This window comes from Camelus ferus, chromosome 35, assembly GCF_009834535.1.
Source record: "Camelus ferus isolate YT-003-E chromosome 35, BCGSAC_Cfer_1.0, whole genome shotgun sequence".
NCBI lineage: Eukaryota > Metazoa > Chordata > Mammalia > Artiodactyla > Camelidae > Camelus > Camelus ferus.
In genome coordinates, this window is record NC_045730.1 from 18998447 (window position 1) to 19014215 (window position 15769).

The window sequence follows — 15769 nt, forward strand, 5'->3', positions numbered from 1 at the left end:
AGGGTACACTGCATGTGTTAATTTATCTTGATCGTGTACTCCATCCCTTGAATCCAAGGGTGTATTCAATGTCTATGGTCCATGTGGATCCCCAAAGAGAAAAAACAGTTCTTGGGAAGAAGGTAGTGCAGAGGTGCTAAACGTCCTCTGTTCAGAGCCCTGCCTGCCTCAGTAATTCCTTCATGGTGCGTCTAGGTCAAAATAAATAATCAACGGATCCTGTTTTTTATTCCTTTTAGTATTAAGTAGTCAGGTCCAAAGAACTTAACAATAGTAGTTTGTGCAGTACTCAATAAATGTCACAGCATTTCTCTTGAAAATGGAAAAGATCTCACAGTGCTTCGGTGAGCGCACGTCAGCATGGTTTGGGAATGATGGCCATGACAGCTGACGGAGAGGCAGCCACACACAGCCACTGACTTCCCAAGTCAACACCATGGAAAAAACCCACAGTTATTTTGGAACAAAGGATAGAAACTTTCATGAAGGAGAGACTAAGGAAGCATGTTTGTAGACGCTATTTATCAAAGTCACATTTTGAACATCCACTTAACAAGGCCACAGACTATTGAGGGATGGAATTTCAGGGAAGGGGCAGAAAAAAAGATGGTAAAAATCAATCCATCCTACTCCCCACTGAGCCAAGAGCTTTGGGAGAGAATGAGAATTCCTGTGCTTGCATGGGAAACCCCACATCCTGGTGGAGGATCCCTGGTTCTCTTCTGCACTGGCTCCTATGCAGATCTGAGCTCTGACCAAAATAAACTACCTGGCAGATCTGTGATCAAATCAAAGAACTTGATTGATAGCAAGTAAGGATTTTCAGATGGTAAAAAAATAGACAAAAATAAGAGAATGTTTAATAGCTCTCACTTTTAAAGGCTATGGTTTTTAATACTGAAATAAAAATTTTACCTATAGATAACCAGGGTTATTTCAGTGGATTTTTCTGTCACTTGCTAACACAATATCCAAGGTCTTTAAAAATCTGCTTGAAGGGTTTCTGGGAGTTCACCAGGGCTGTCTCACATGAGCTCTTTAACAAATCTGGTCAATTTTCACCATGAAGTTAGAGTCAACAAAAATAACTCATCATCCTGTATGATTTTAGCCCCTTTTTCCCTTACCTGCCTCTTGACTGGTCATCACCACATCCCCCTGGGCACAGCCAGGCATCCCAGGCATACAGGGACCACCACATTTTATGTGCATGACGGAGCACTGTTGTCTTTTCCTTCAGATGCCCTCTTGTCTATGGTCTACAGCTGCACAATTTTCCATGAGAAGAGGGGGAGATTGCAGAACAATTCCCCTCCCCAGCACCTTACCACCATATCAACGGCTCCAGTGTAATAACAGGCAATTACAACTGACAGAGCTAGAGCTGCGAGACACTGACTCTATTTAAGTAGGAGCTCTTAGGGAAACCTCAGGATAACAGAGGAAGTGGGAGGGTACAGCTCAATGGTGGAGTGTGTGCCTAGCATACACAAGGTCCTGGATTCAACCCCCAGTACCTCCATTAAAAAAAAAAAAATCCTAATTACCCATCCCCCAAAAAATAAAGAAACTTTTTTTTTTACTTTCAAGTAAAATAAAGATAACAGAGGAGGAAAAAAAAAATCACACCAAAACCAAAACCAAATGCTGCACACAAAAACAAAAAATCCTAGGGGAAACAGAAGCCTCGGGCCCAGAACAATCTAGCTCCTGGCCAGACTGACACCTCACACTAAAAGCCTGATTACCTCAGGTCCTCTTACCAGGTGGATCATATCTGGCTTGCAGCAAAAATTAACAAGGTACCTTAAAAGGCAAGACGATGTTAGGACACCCATCTTGTGAATGACACACACAGAAACATCTGTCCTTGTCCAGGTCCTCTTCCCAACGGCCCGCTGACACTGTGTGCTCTGAAGTGGGTGAAGGCAGAAACGAGGTGGAACCTTGGGCTTCACAAATTTGGAACCAAACGCAACTCCAGCTCTGGCTCCGTAGACGTATCACCTGGGTCTGAACCCTGGCCTGGCCCCTCACCAGCCATCTGCCTTGCCAGCATTTCTACACCTTCTATTCCCAGTCTGCAAAACAGGGCTTACTGCGACATCCACTGCACAGGGTTGTTACGACAGGTAAATGGAATCAGACAAACCGGGCACTTATAAGTGCATCAAGCACATAATAAGCACTCAAATATTAGCTGGGATTACCCACAAAGGCTAAAAGTCACCCATGTCCCTTGTTCCCTTACAATTAATAGTCTTTTATTTTATTTCGATGCACAGTATAGGTAAGTAACAAAGAGCCATGGGGTACTAATTTTCTGGCTGTAAAGAAGAAATATTATTTGTTCCTTTCTAAATTCAACAATTTTGGGAGCACCTTACTACATACAGCGCCTACTGCCTCCGTGCTAACGGGTTCTGATGCCTTCATTTCCTGGTGTTAAACTAAGAATCACTGTCAGCCGTAGAGATGGACTTAAATGATCAACAATTCTCCATTAGAAGAAAAACTCAATTCTTAGAACAGCATGACTTAGAAATGATGGCTTTTCAGAGCAAATGTGGCCTGATCCTGAGGAGAGAATTTCTAGTAGTGAAACACCCTACTTGACTACTGGTAATAGAAACTGATGATCTAATTATATTGTATTAGAATTTTTGTTTGTAAATACTGGCTGCGGTTTTGTGTGAGTTGACATTTGAATGGGTCAGGTGGCTGTGGGTTTGGGGCAGGGCACATTATCTCCTGTATATCTTCCTTTCCACTAAAATCTCACAGCATTAACATTTAACATGTCCTATCTGCCTTAAAAGACTCACCGGTTCCCATTTTGGTGCCAGACTTTAATTCTTGATGACAATTTTCTTGCTATGATGCTGTATCCAGTTCTCAATGACTGTTCACAGAAGTGTGGTTCCAGTCATTTTCAATGTCAATAAATACTTACACTCTTGACCCAGTAATTCCTGTACATACACTCTCTCAAATGCACAAAGACTCACACACACACACGTTTGTTGTAACATTTTTGTAATAACAAAAAGCTAGAAGTAATCTAAATACCTATTAGTAGGAGAAAAGCCTAAATACAATTACAAAATTTCCCTATGTTGGAATATTATGCAACCATATAAAATGATACATATATTATCTCTATTTAAAAGAAGATATATTTATTTATATACTCTATTTAAAAGATATCTTTAAAAGTAGATATTTATGTACTGATATGCAAATATGTAAATATGCTGAAACTATATTGATGAAAACATCAAGTTGCAGAAGAGCATGGTCTCAAATTCCGTGAAAATAATAAACAAAAACCACACTGACATACACACAGAGAATTTATAGACAGGTGCAAAACACAACTGTGTTAACATGCTTAATTCTGGGGAGCACAGAAGGGTGAGGGGAGGAGTAAAGGGAGATTTACTTTCCACTCGTTAGTCTTTTGAGTTTGAATAACTTAACATTTATTTTATTAAAATAAACAAGTGAACAGAAATAATTTCACAACTGTATTTTAGATATACAAATATGTCACAAAATGATATGTAAGTTACAATCAGATTTCATTTTAAAAAAAAAAACTGTATATATTTCACATATATTGATAAATGCAGGCATGGACTGTGCCTGCAACCACAGAGCAACAAAGTACTTTGGAATTTAAATGTTACCCGAAAAAGTATTTATTTGATGAATGCCTCTTAAAGTTCAACCCGTACCCATGCTTGCTCATACAAAATATCCAGTAAAACACTCCAGTCATTTATTGGGGCAGGAGTATAATTTCCTGAGGTGCTATTACATTTATTAGTTCACATAATGCCTTTCCCAACAACTGCGGGATATGGTAACAGAAATAAACCAATGACAATGGTAAAATGGTAAAAATGTTATGTAATCAGTAACAGTTGCTTTATTGCAAAAGGAATTTTTTTAATCTTTTAAAAAGTTATTGAAGTATATAAAACACACACATATTATAGTGAAAATCATAAACTCAGTGAACTATCACAAAAAGAACACCTTTATAACCACCACCTGGGTCAAGAAACAGAACATTACCACCACCCTAACATCCCCCTCGTGGACCCTCCCCATTTCTAAATCCTCCCTCCTCCCAAAAGATAATCAACACTTCGATTTTTCATTACCATAGATTAGCTGTATCTATCTTTTAACTTTATATACATGGAATAATATGGGTAGTGCATTTGCATTGCTGGAATGGACATGTGACAATGTTACTTACACACATGCCACCAGGAACCCTCTTGGATGTGTGTTTCGGTGCACGTGCCCACAGGTCTGTGTTTCCACCAAGGAGTGGAGGTTCTGGGTCAGGAGGTATGAGTCCACTCAGTTTCAGTAGATAACACAAAGCAGTTTTCTAATTTACCAGTACCATTTTACACTCCTACTGGCAGCACAGGACTACATGCCGCTCCACATTGGCTTTTCTATCTTAGCCATTCTGGTGGATCGGAAGTAATACGTCTTCCTGGTTTTAATTTCCATTCCCCTGAAGAGTAAGGGTGTCACCTCTTCCCACCTTTATTGGCCACTGGGATATCCTCTTTTCTGAAGTTCCAAGCTCCTGCTCCCTTCTCGTTTGGTTATCTATGCTTTTCTTATTGACCTACAAGAGTTCTTCACATATTCTGGATATGAGTTCCTTGTTGGTTACACAGCTTGCAAATATTCCCTTTTCCTTCATGGCTTTCATTTTTACTTTCTAATGACATCTTTGGACGGTAGAAGTTCTTAACTTTAATGTCATCTATCTCATGGCATGTGGCAATCGCTGTTTTTAGATAGTGCTGTGTTCTGTTTAAGGAAGCTTTGTGTCTCCTAATGCCCTGAAGATGATCCTCTTTCATTTTCTGCAAGATTTAATGTGTAACACTCCGTATTTATATCTACAATCCACTTGTAATGGATTTTTGTGTGTGATATGAAGCCAGGGTTTGGTTTCATCTTTTACCACGAGTAGCCAGTTGACAAAACATTTAGCAAAAAGATGCCTCCTTTCATAAAACAAGAGTCCATACATGTACATGAATCATACATCATATGTGTACGAATCAGTTTTGAAACATCTTCTCTGGTCTATTGGTCTTTTTCTCAGTCCTTTTGCCAATTCACACTCTTACTTTGTTTTGCAATAAATCATGGTTCCTCCATCTTTCTTTTTCTTTCTTCAGATTCTTTGCTGTCTTGGCCCTCTCTGCATTTCCATATAAACTTTAGAATCAGCTTGTCTGTTTTCATAAAAGCCTGCTGGAATTTTTATTGGGTTTGTTTGAAGATATTCATTACGTTCAGCTTGCTGCATTTAGGGAGAACATCTTTACAATGCTGAGTTTTCCAAGGCGTACACATTTATTAACGTCTCCCAGGCTTTTAATAATGTTTTAAAGTTTTCTATGTGAAGGTGTACATCTTCTATTAAGCTTATTCCTAGGCAGTTGATGCTTTCAAAACTATTCTATGTGGTATCTTTAATTTTTTTTCTTCTTTCAAGGTCCTACTTCTGTTGGTGTGGTGAAATACAACTGAGTTTTGTATACTGGTGGTGTACTCAGCTTTCCTACTAATACTGAAATTCTAAAAATTTATCTGAAGAGCCTTTGGATCTTCTTTGAGCCGATCACTTCCCCTGTGAACAACATATTCTGCTTTTACTTTCCCATCCTACGTGCTTCATGTCTTTTTCTTACCTTTCTGTACTGGCAAGGACCCATCACGATACTGATTAAACATGCTGATTCTGGGCAAGGTTATCTCACCCAGATCTTAGTGAGAAGGTTTTCATCACTCCATCAATATAAACACAATGTTTGATATAAGTTTTTTATAGGTGCTCTTTGTCAGGTTAAGTACATTTCCTTCTATTTCTAGTTTCCTAAAAGGTTTTTTTTTAAATCACAAATGAATGTTGAATTTTATCCAATGCTTTTTTTCTGCATCTACTGAGTATCTCATCATTTTTATTCTTCAACCTGTTAATATGATGAATTAATTAACTGATATTATAATGTTGAATAAGACATGCACTCCCCAGATTCTTTCAACAGCCATACGTCCTAGCACCTTTTGGACAAAGGCACCTGGTGGTTCCTTTTACAGAATCACCCGGGCCTTCTCCATTTCTCAGCCTCCTTCTCCATGTCTCTCTGTTTCTCTCCTTTATCACTGTCCCCCCACAACACAGGGCCTGACACCCATGGGGTCACAGTAGATGCTAGCACATAACAGACATGAAACATCTGCTTGTAGATTAGACAGTCTGTATGTATCACACCTCACGGACTCTGTTAGACCTTTTCCTTTTTAGTCCCATCACTGTTTACATATTAGGAAAGCACCCAGCACAATGAAGCATCTGTTTAGAACGCCCTTTAACAAGCACATTTAAAAATTGGTAGATAATGTAGGTACTATGTTTCTATGAGGATATTCTGATTAGGATTTCTGGAGATTCTCTGTTAATTTAGATTGAGGAACAGGCTTTGGCATCTGAGAGACCTTGGTTCTGAGCCCTGCTCTAAGGCAGGACCATGGCTGGCACACACGAGGAACACCGAGGAGGCGGGGCGGGTAGGAAGGATGACGATGGGAACTGCAGGGGACAAGGCTGGAGACGTGGGTGTGCGCAGGTCGTGCAGACCTTGAAGACCACTGTAAGCACTTTGGATTTGGCTTACTGAGAGGTGAAGCCACTGGAGGGTTTGAGCAAAGACTGTGTCCTGACTTGATCTGTGACATAATCTGATTCGTTTTAACGGGGCAACGCTGGCTGCTCTGTTAAAACAGGCTGAAGGACAATAGCAGAAACAGAGGACCCGTGAGGGACACTTGTGACACAAGAGTCCAGGCGGGTGACAATGGTGGCTGGGCCCTGGCGGCAGCAGGGGGACTGAGGACAACTGGTCCAATTTTGAGGGGATTCGGAAAGTAGAACATATGATTTTTCCGAAAAATTGAACAAGGGGTTTAAGAAAACAGGGAGTCAAGATTAACTCCTGTCTGAGCCTTCAGAAGGACGGGATTATTACTGTGTGAAGTAAGAGATGGACACTGAGAAGGAGCAGGCTGGGGTGGGGGTGGGGGTCCCAGAAGCTCAGTCTGGGGCAATTTAAGTGGGCCATCCTACTGGCTGTCCGAACGCAGAGGCCAAATCAGGCCGGAGCTCACAGACTAGGTCCAGGCTGGAGACACTGTCTGGGAACCACTGGCCAAGAGACGAGAACTAAAGCCAAGGGCACGGATGAAGTTGCTAGAGGAAAGGATGCAGACAGAGAAGGAAAGGCATCTGTGGACGGACCCCCAGCACTTGACAATATTTAGAGACTGGGGAGAGGAGTATGAATGGGTCAGAGAGACTGGAAAGGAGCCGCTTGAAAATCGTTAGGGAAACCAGGCAAGCGTGGCGTCCCAAGGCCAAGTGCAGGAGGTCTTTGGAGGACAGAGGGTCCCCGCGAGGATTTGCTCTTGCGGGTGCAAGGACTAACTGCTGGCTCTCACAATGCCGCGGCGGGTGTACTCCTGAAGGGGGATACCGAGGCAGAGGAGGGGAGGGAATCCCAGTCCCTGGGTGAAGGAGGGGCTGCGGGACTCAGAGCATATGCAGAGGGGTCACTGGTCTCACCACCAGTTAAGGAGAAATGCTTTTTTTCCTGCATCTACTGAGTATCCTGTAACTCAGTAGATGTTTAAGGTTTTCTATATACAAAAATCAGAAAAGTTAAGGAGAAAATCGGAAGAAAATAAAAAATGCAAAAGTTGTTAAGCCATCTGAGCAATGAGGAAGAACATCGTAATACACCTGTGAAAGTCTGGAATGAGGCTGCAAGTCTCCTTCCCCGGCGGGGTTACTTTGATCTTCAGAGACACTCCATTAATAATGTCATGCTTTTCACCTGGGAGTGGGGTCGGGCACTCCTGTTGGATAGTGTTCAATTTCTTCCTATTATTCAATATGCAATTAAACTTGCTTACCAGTCCCTTAGCAGACTGTACACACACACACACACACACATCCAAGAGTATTTCTGAACAGCAACTTTAGCTTTCAAGGAGAGTATATTTCCTAATTTTCACTGTTTCCTAAAACCAAATGTGATAGGATATTCTTTTGCAGGCTTAGTTCATGACCAAGCTGGAAAGAGAGATCTGAGGCAAAGCCCACGGCCGTTAATGTTCCAGACACACAATATACAGTGAAAGACTAAAACGACCCCAGGTGTAGAATTTCTACCTCTGTACTGACATGAGCATTGAGACTAGAATGTTTCACAAATCTGAATTCTAATACTTTGACCTGATCCATACACTACATACAAAGCAGTAAAACGTTGACTTTGAAATATTAATGTTTTTATTACAATACTGAGTTTGAGATTTTTTTAATCGTAAAAAAAATCATGAATTATTAAGAATTACTGTACAAGAGATGTTGTTTCATTAAAAAAAAAGCCACCCTAGAGTTCATATCCTGAGCGAGCGTAAAATAAAGCCGGCTGAAGGTTCTGTGCATACTTGGTTGCTTCCTTTATGAGAGATCATGACAGTTGTGCTCCTACCCCGCCCCCACCCTGTGAAAGGGGAGGGGGGTCGTTGTGGGGAGGGAGCCGCTGGCTGGGGCAGAGAAACAGGAACCAACCCTGGGCCAAGAGGAAAGGTGCTTAGTCATTAAAGGACATCCCCTACCTAGTCACCGCAATACCTAGGCTTGCTAAACTCTGTCAAATACCTCTCCAGGTTTCACGACAAAGCCAAGTCACTTAATCGTAAATAACTTCTACGTTTGTTTCCTTAGGATCAGCCTAGTACTCATCTGGGCTTCCCACACTGCGGCCTCCACCCACACCCCCACTGGGTGAACCATCTTGGTAAAACCACCTCTCTGAGCTCCAGTTTCCAAAGAATGCTCCTGACATCATAATGTTATTATGAGGATCAAGGGAGATTTCAAGCGATAAAGAGCCCAAAGCTCTTGGAACTATTATTGTGGTTTAATAAAAATACGTTGGCTTACTAATTCTAATGCACTTTGAAGAGCTGGGAAAGGAGGCAGAAGTCCCCGCATATAGAATATGGTCTTGAACTTCAGTGTCACTCATGATATTCTTGCATGAAATTAGAAGAACCCAGCACAGGTACATGAAGCCAAGGGTCCCTTTCCCCAGGTCAGCACATCCCTTGAAGTTCTTCAGGGCCCTGTGCACACAGATGAGCTGCACACACTCACCTAAGGTAAAGTCATCGTCTCTTTGTTTTCTATTCTTTTTTTTTTTGACATATTTTTATTGAAGTACAGTCAGCTGACAGTGTTGTGTCAATTTCTGGTGTGCAGCACAATACGTCAGTCATATAGGAACATACATATATTCACTTTCATATTCTTTCTCACTGTAAGTTACTATCAGATATTGATGATAGTTTCCTGTGCTAAACAAACACAGGCATTAACACGGATGGGAAGACTATAAATGTTTTAGGACAAAAACTGCACATATGTTCAATCATTTTGTTTGAAAACACTGGTGAAATAATATTTAGCAAAATGAAAAACAAAAGTAAGGTAAACCAAGAGAACAGGTGTTAGGGATTCAATTAATGGGAGCCATCACAGATTTTACTACAGCATTCATAACAGACTATAGATTTTTAGGAGACTTCCACAACCTACTTTCTGCCCTGAGACCTGCTTTGAACCCAAGGAGAATTTCTGAGGAGTCTGAATCAAAGAATCATGAGCTGAACACATCCTACCTGCCCACCTCCACCGACATCTTCCTGGACATAGCAGCGTGCACCTTCCTGAGGACGGGATGCCAGGGCACTGGAATTCTGCAGTTTAAAAGAGGGAATCCTCTGGTAACGGGGGAGGCAGCAAGAGGAGGTGGAGGTGGATGAGGAGGAGGCGGGACTCGGCGGGAGGATGGGCTTACTCTCAATTTTGCGCAAATTGAAAAGTGCACCAGACCAGGAGGTGAGACTCCTTCTCCTGGGCTTGGATAATGCTGGCAAGACCACTCTTCTGAAGTAGCTTGCATCTGAAGACATCAGCCACATCACACCTACACAGGGCTTTAACATCAGAAGTGTACAATCACAAGGTGTTAAACTGAATGTATGGGACATTGGTGGACAGAGGAAAATCAGACCATACTGGAGGAATTATTTTGAAAACAGATATTCAGATATATATGTAATTGACAGTGCAGACAGAAGAAGATTTGAAGAGACGGGTCAGGAACTAGCTGAATTACTGGAGGAAGAAAAGCTAAGTTGTGTGCCAGTGCTCATCTTTGCTAGTTAGCAGGATCTGCTCATGGCGGCCCCTGCCTCTGAAATTGCAGAAGGACTGAATCTGCACACTATCCGCGACCGAGTCTGGCAGATCCAGTCTTGCTCAGCTCTCACGGAGAGGGCGTTCAGGACAGCATGAACTGGGTCTGCAAACATGTCAATGCAAAGAAGAAATCAAATCTAGACGAATGGAGATGCAGGAGTTGCGGGAGCTGAATTCTGTCCTGAAGAACACTAATTTGCTGCTTTCTGACCAAATGTTTTTCCATCTGTGTACAGCTACAGCTGTGTGAAGAGAGGGAACAACACAGTTTAAAAAGAATCCCCACTCCAGCAGTAGATTTAACTGATCTCTGAGGTTCAGTATCATTTTTCAAATAAAGGAATTATATTATTTCCTCTGCATAAAAAAAAAGAGGGAATCCCGACCCCTCTGTATCTCCAACTGTTCTTACCCTACTCTATTTTCCCATAGCATTTCATCCTCTTCTAACATGTTATATAACATGTTATATAATTCACTTATTTATTGTATCCATTGTTTATTATTTGCCCCATTCCACTAGAATGGAAGTTCTGCTCGGTGAGCATTTTTGCCTGTCTGGTTCTTTGATGTATCTCAAGAACTCAGAACAGAGCCTGGCACACAGAAACAGATCAATAAATATTTGTCAAATGAATGAAAAAAATGAATTCTTCTTAAGTGCCCCTCTTTAAAAAGATTAGGCACTCTCGCTTGGTTCCAGGGCAGGTTTATAAGGTTAAATGGCCTGTTTTGACATCTTTGGCTTAGTATTTGATCTGTTTTATCTTACTTGGCACACAGTTCTGCCCAGTTTTCTAAAAACAATCCAGCAATATTTTGTACAATGACCTTACCACACTGACCTTTCTCCATACTGAAAGAATAATCATTCTTACGCCTGAAACTAATGGTTGGCTCCACCCAGAAACCCCTTAAGCAATCCTTCCGTTTCACTGTCATTTCTTTTGTTCTAAGATCCTTGCTAATGACTCGGATGACTTTTAGGAGGTATACTTTGTCTGCTGACATTTCTTTGTGGAAAATTATTAGTATCTGTATTTATATTCTTTCTAAAATTTATATTCTAAATTTTTTTTTTCTCGGACAGTGTGACTAGACCCTCATCTTTTTATCATTATTCTTAGATATCCAGTGACTATATTGTTTACCTCATTTTACTCTTTCAGACTCTCAACCACTACACCTTACATGTATATGTATCTGTGTAAAACGATCTTTATTTTTGTTGTAAGCAGTCTCAGTTCTGAGACACAACTACATTAAACCGTTTTGACTTTTATCTTTAAAACAGTTTTTGATAGGCTTCTGCGATTTCCTCTTACTCTGCGACCTTTTGGACTACAACAGTCCTGGTTTGAAAAAGCAGGCTGCCATGATGTTTTGAGCGATGCATGCTTCTGAGATCTTGCCCCACTGTTTAAATTTCCTCCCACAACAACTAAAACATCTTGCGATATCTGAAAAAAAATTTCCGCCCCTCACCTCTTTATTACTGTCGTTTCTTAATTTCTCTATTGGCTAATTTAAAATGTGCGTATTGAAGGCACAGCACCCGGAGAGTCCTACACATTAATTTTGTATCTGGTTGGGGATTTATTTTGGTCCAAAAGGAGTTCATTATGAACTCTTGACTCCACACACTGCATTAACATAAAAACTTTCAGATTACGTTTCACAGGAATCTTCGCCTTATGTTTGTGAGTTACGCTAGCAACGTTGTAATGTTAGATTTTTCTCCCAACTCTTAGTTTCCCCCATTTCTAGAGGTATTCACTCTAGAAGATATATTACTGACTTCTTCTGTGTCTGTAATTCCAAAGACATATTGTCACGTGTCCCCAGTTTCATGGAAAATCTAGATTCCCTTCTATTCCCCGGACACTAAATTCTAATTCAGAATTTAAGTTGTTCTGAATGATGGAGATCCTTCAACGTCTGACGGCTGCTTTCCTTTTTTGTTTTTGCCTAGTCATGTTAAAGTCGTTTGCTCCCCAAAGCAATCTTTTCTTCCTTGGCTCTCAGAACTCAGGTGATGTCTACGTAATGGTGTGCAACATGATGGCTAATCTCACATTTAAACCCCCGTTTGAAAAGGGCTGCCACTTCTCCAGCTTTTTTGCTCTCTTTCGGGTTATGTTCAAGTTCAGTCCTCTGAGACTGTGTTCTCCTCCTATCAAGACTCTCTTCCTAAACTAGCCATTGATGGTAGTTTTCTATCAGAGAAGATATTTAAAAATATATATATATACTTCCGAGACACAGTCATCACTGTAACAGGAGTTATTAGCCATGGTCTCTACCATAAAGGAGTTTATAATGGAGCATGAAAGACAAGACACGGAACAATTGATTATGAAATAAAGATGATGAAAAACTCGGTGTGGGTGGTCAGAGACCAGGGAACTCAATGAAGAATGCAGGGTGGCTTGGGAGGGATGGGGAGAAAGCATCTCCTGAAGAATGGGAGAAGGAGAGAATGTTTCATGTTCTCAGAACTAGGGAAGAAGGTGTTTAGAGAGAACTACAAGTCATTTGAAATTGTGTACACTATGAGAACCTTTACAGAAATACTGAACATACAACAAAACAGTCACTATTTCTGCTCATAACCATTTTTCTGAATGCTAACGCTTCCTGTATGCTTTAGAATCTTATCCTGGCAAAGCCCTGGATATCAAGGACAACAGAATTTAAACGTGGGATTTATAGTTAGGACCTCGGTTTGAGTCCCAGTCTAGACTATTAGGAACCATGTGACGGGAGTCTCTCTGAATCTGTGCCTACACGGATCTATTAGTGCTGTGATGAAGCTCCAACAAGACTACAGTGATAGGAGGTTACGAGGCTCTGCACCCTGCACACTCTCTATTGAATCGCTAAGTGTCCATCAACACACGCAAGGTATTTCCCTCCTTCCTTTTACTTCTTTTTTCTATTCACAGGGGAGGCATGATTCGCCATTTTATTGTGGAAAGAAGCTTTCATTCTTCATCTGGGACATGACGGCAGTCACTCTCCAGTTAGAACTAAATGACTGAATGGCTAGGTGGGGTGGGCTGCGGACGAGCTCATCTGCCCTCACCTCCAGCACCCTCTTTCCCCAGGACCAAGCAATTTTCCTGTGTAATGAACTGTGTCTGCTATCAAGTGGCCTGGAAATTAAGAGGTCCAAAGCATCTTTCCCAGTCCCCGTTCCCTATTTGGTACCATGATGTCTTTTGCTGCTGTATCGCTGATCTGTGTTTTCCAAGGCTGTGCGAAGGAGAAACGCAAAAAGGAATGGAACTACACAACAATTGTATCTATGGGGGGAAAGCTTCAATCAATTCTGAACTATTCAGGGGATGTTTTCTAGCTGATGGGTTGTCAAATTCTTTGCATCAAGCACTTCTGCCCAGTTGATAACCCTTTGGTCAGTTCGACTAGCAATGGAAGGGGAGCACACGGAACAGGGTGTGCAACCAAGCAACCTCCCGACCTGGACTGCAGTGTTTTGATTTACGTTCACAACATACTTAAAGTCTGGAGAAAGTGAGTGCAAGGGAGGACAGAAGCATAATTAGGTAATAAGGAAAAGAAGAATTCAGGCCATACATTTTCTTGATTTACTATGACTTCTACAGACACAGAAAATACAATAAAACTGGGAAGAACTAATCAATTTATTCAATCATCTCAAGAGACTAATTATATTTTTCTTATGTCATCAATGTTTTTAATCTCTTTCTGTTTGCAGATAATATCTGAGTAATTTCTTCTACTAACCATTCCTGCTATTTATAAAGTTTATGCTGAACATTCGATGTTTTATATTCATATATTACTTTTTGGCATTTACTAAAAATGTCACCAGTCAGCTAATGAAAATATCTGCCAAAACATCTTTCCTATCATTATAGTTTAGTAAAGAAACTGTAACATGTATTTGTCAGTGACTTTACCAATCAAAAACACAATATCAAATGGGTGAAATTAGGAAATCAGTTGTTACTAAAGAGAAAAGATATTAATGATAGTAATTAATTCAGTGTACGTAAGTGACTAAATTCCACAACTACTTAGCAACATTAAAATAATGTAAATTGCTAGCTATACTAACAGCAAAACGTGTTGAATAATGTTGATTCCAAATGTGTGTGCCTCATGATGTACTATTTTAACTAGGAATGACTTTACCTGTAACTAAAATATTGCTACTGAAAGTAAAACAACAGAGTTATCTAAACTTACACAGCAAAAATGTAAAACAGTATCAAAGCTGGGGTAAATAATAATTTGGTTTTTTGAGGGCATTTTAAATGATCTGTAGGAACAAATTTATAAACTAACCCAGAAGGGAAAGTGTGACTAAATTCAATTGCGTTTGACAGTTAATAGAACATCCTGGCCAAAATTCTGGCAGATAAATTCAGAGACTACACTGGTCATAAAACTGAAGCCAGTCCTTCGCAAAAACCTTCAGAAACAAAAAGCAAATATTTTTCAAAAGTTTATCAGGGTGGACTTAACATAATAGTCAAATATTTGATATGCCATTTTAGTTCAGACCTCTTTTCACTCTGCCTTTTGTGTCTATTTGTTTTTGATATTTTCACTGTTTAAAAGCACCTCCATTAGAGGGTAAGCAAGAGAAAGGGAAAAAATGAAAAATAATCAACTCAATTTATGTCACTGAAGAGAGTTAATATTACAGAAGTTCTCATAAAACACAAAGGCGCTGATTATTCAAAATTCATTAACATTTGACTTTAAGGAGAATTTTTATATTATACAGCCGACTTATACAGTAAAACTTCAAAACTTGATGTCTTAACAGTTTTCAAAATAACATCCCCACACATGATCTCATGGGATATCCACCAAGACCCTTTAAATATAAAAAGAATTTTCATTTATGTAGTGAAATTCAGTTTAATTCTACAGAGAAGGAACTCAGGCTCAGATAAGTCAGGCGATTTGCCCAAGGGTATGCCCCCAGTAAAGAGTGGAATGAGGACTCTCAGATCTCATTCATTTATTCATTCACTCATTAATCCATCTTTTGCTAATATTAAAACTGCTCTTCCATTCCCTAAAATCCCTTTGCCCGGGGAAGATAGAGGAGAGCAAGAAAAACCACCTGAGATCAAGAATTTTCTATAGAAAATCAGCAAAATGGGAAAATGGCCAGAGCTGTACGCTTTGGATGTGAATCAAAAGTACAACAGGGACCTGTAATTCTGCTACAGTGGGGCTAAGGCTCACCGTACCTGTCTTACAGCTTTCATTACCTTTTTTTAATATGTATACTTTTATTGAAGTATAGTCAGTGTACAGCCTTCATCATCTTTTGAGTTTACAAGCACCTCCCCTTAGTGAACAACCTTACGCTCAAAACAGTTTTCAGGAGGA

General features: G+C 40.3%; 1 long non-coding RNA gene and 1 pseudogene across 1 annotated transcript in view; one reads left to right on the forward strand and one right to left on the reverse strand.

The window, feature by feature from the left end:
- The window catches only part of LOC116661491, a 63123-nt gene that overhangs the window by 35865 nt on the left and 11489 nt on the right, over nt 1-15769 (reverse strand). The window lies entirely within an intron of this gene.
- LOC102519052 lies at nt 9909-10747 on the forward strand (annotated as a pseudogene).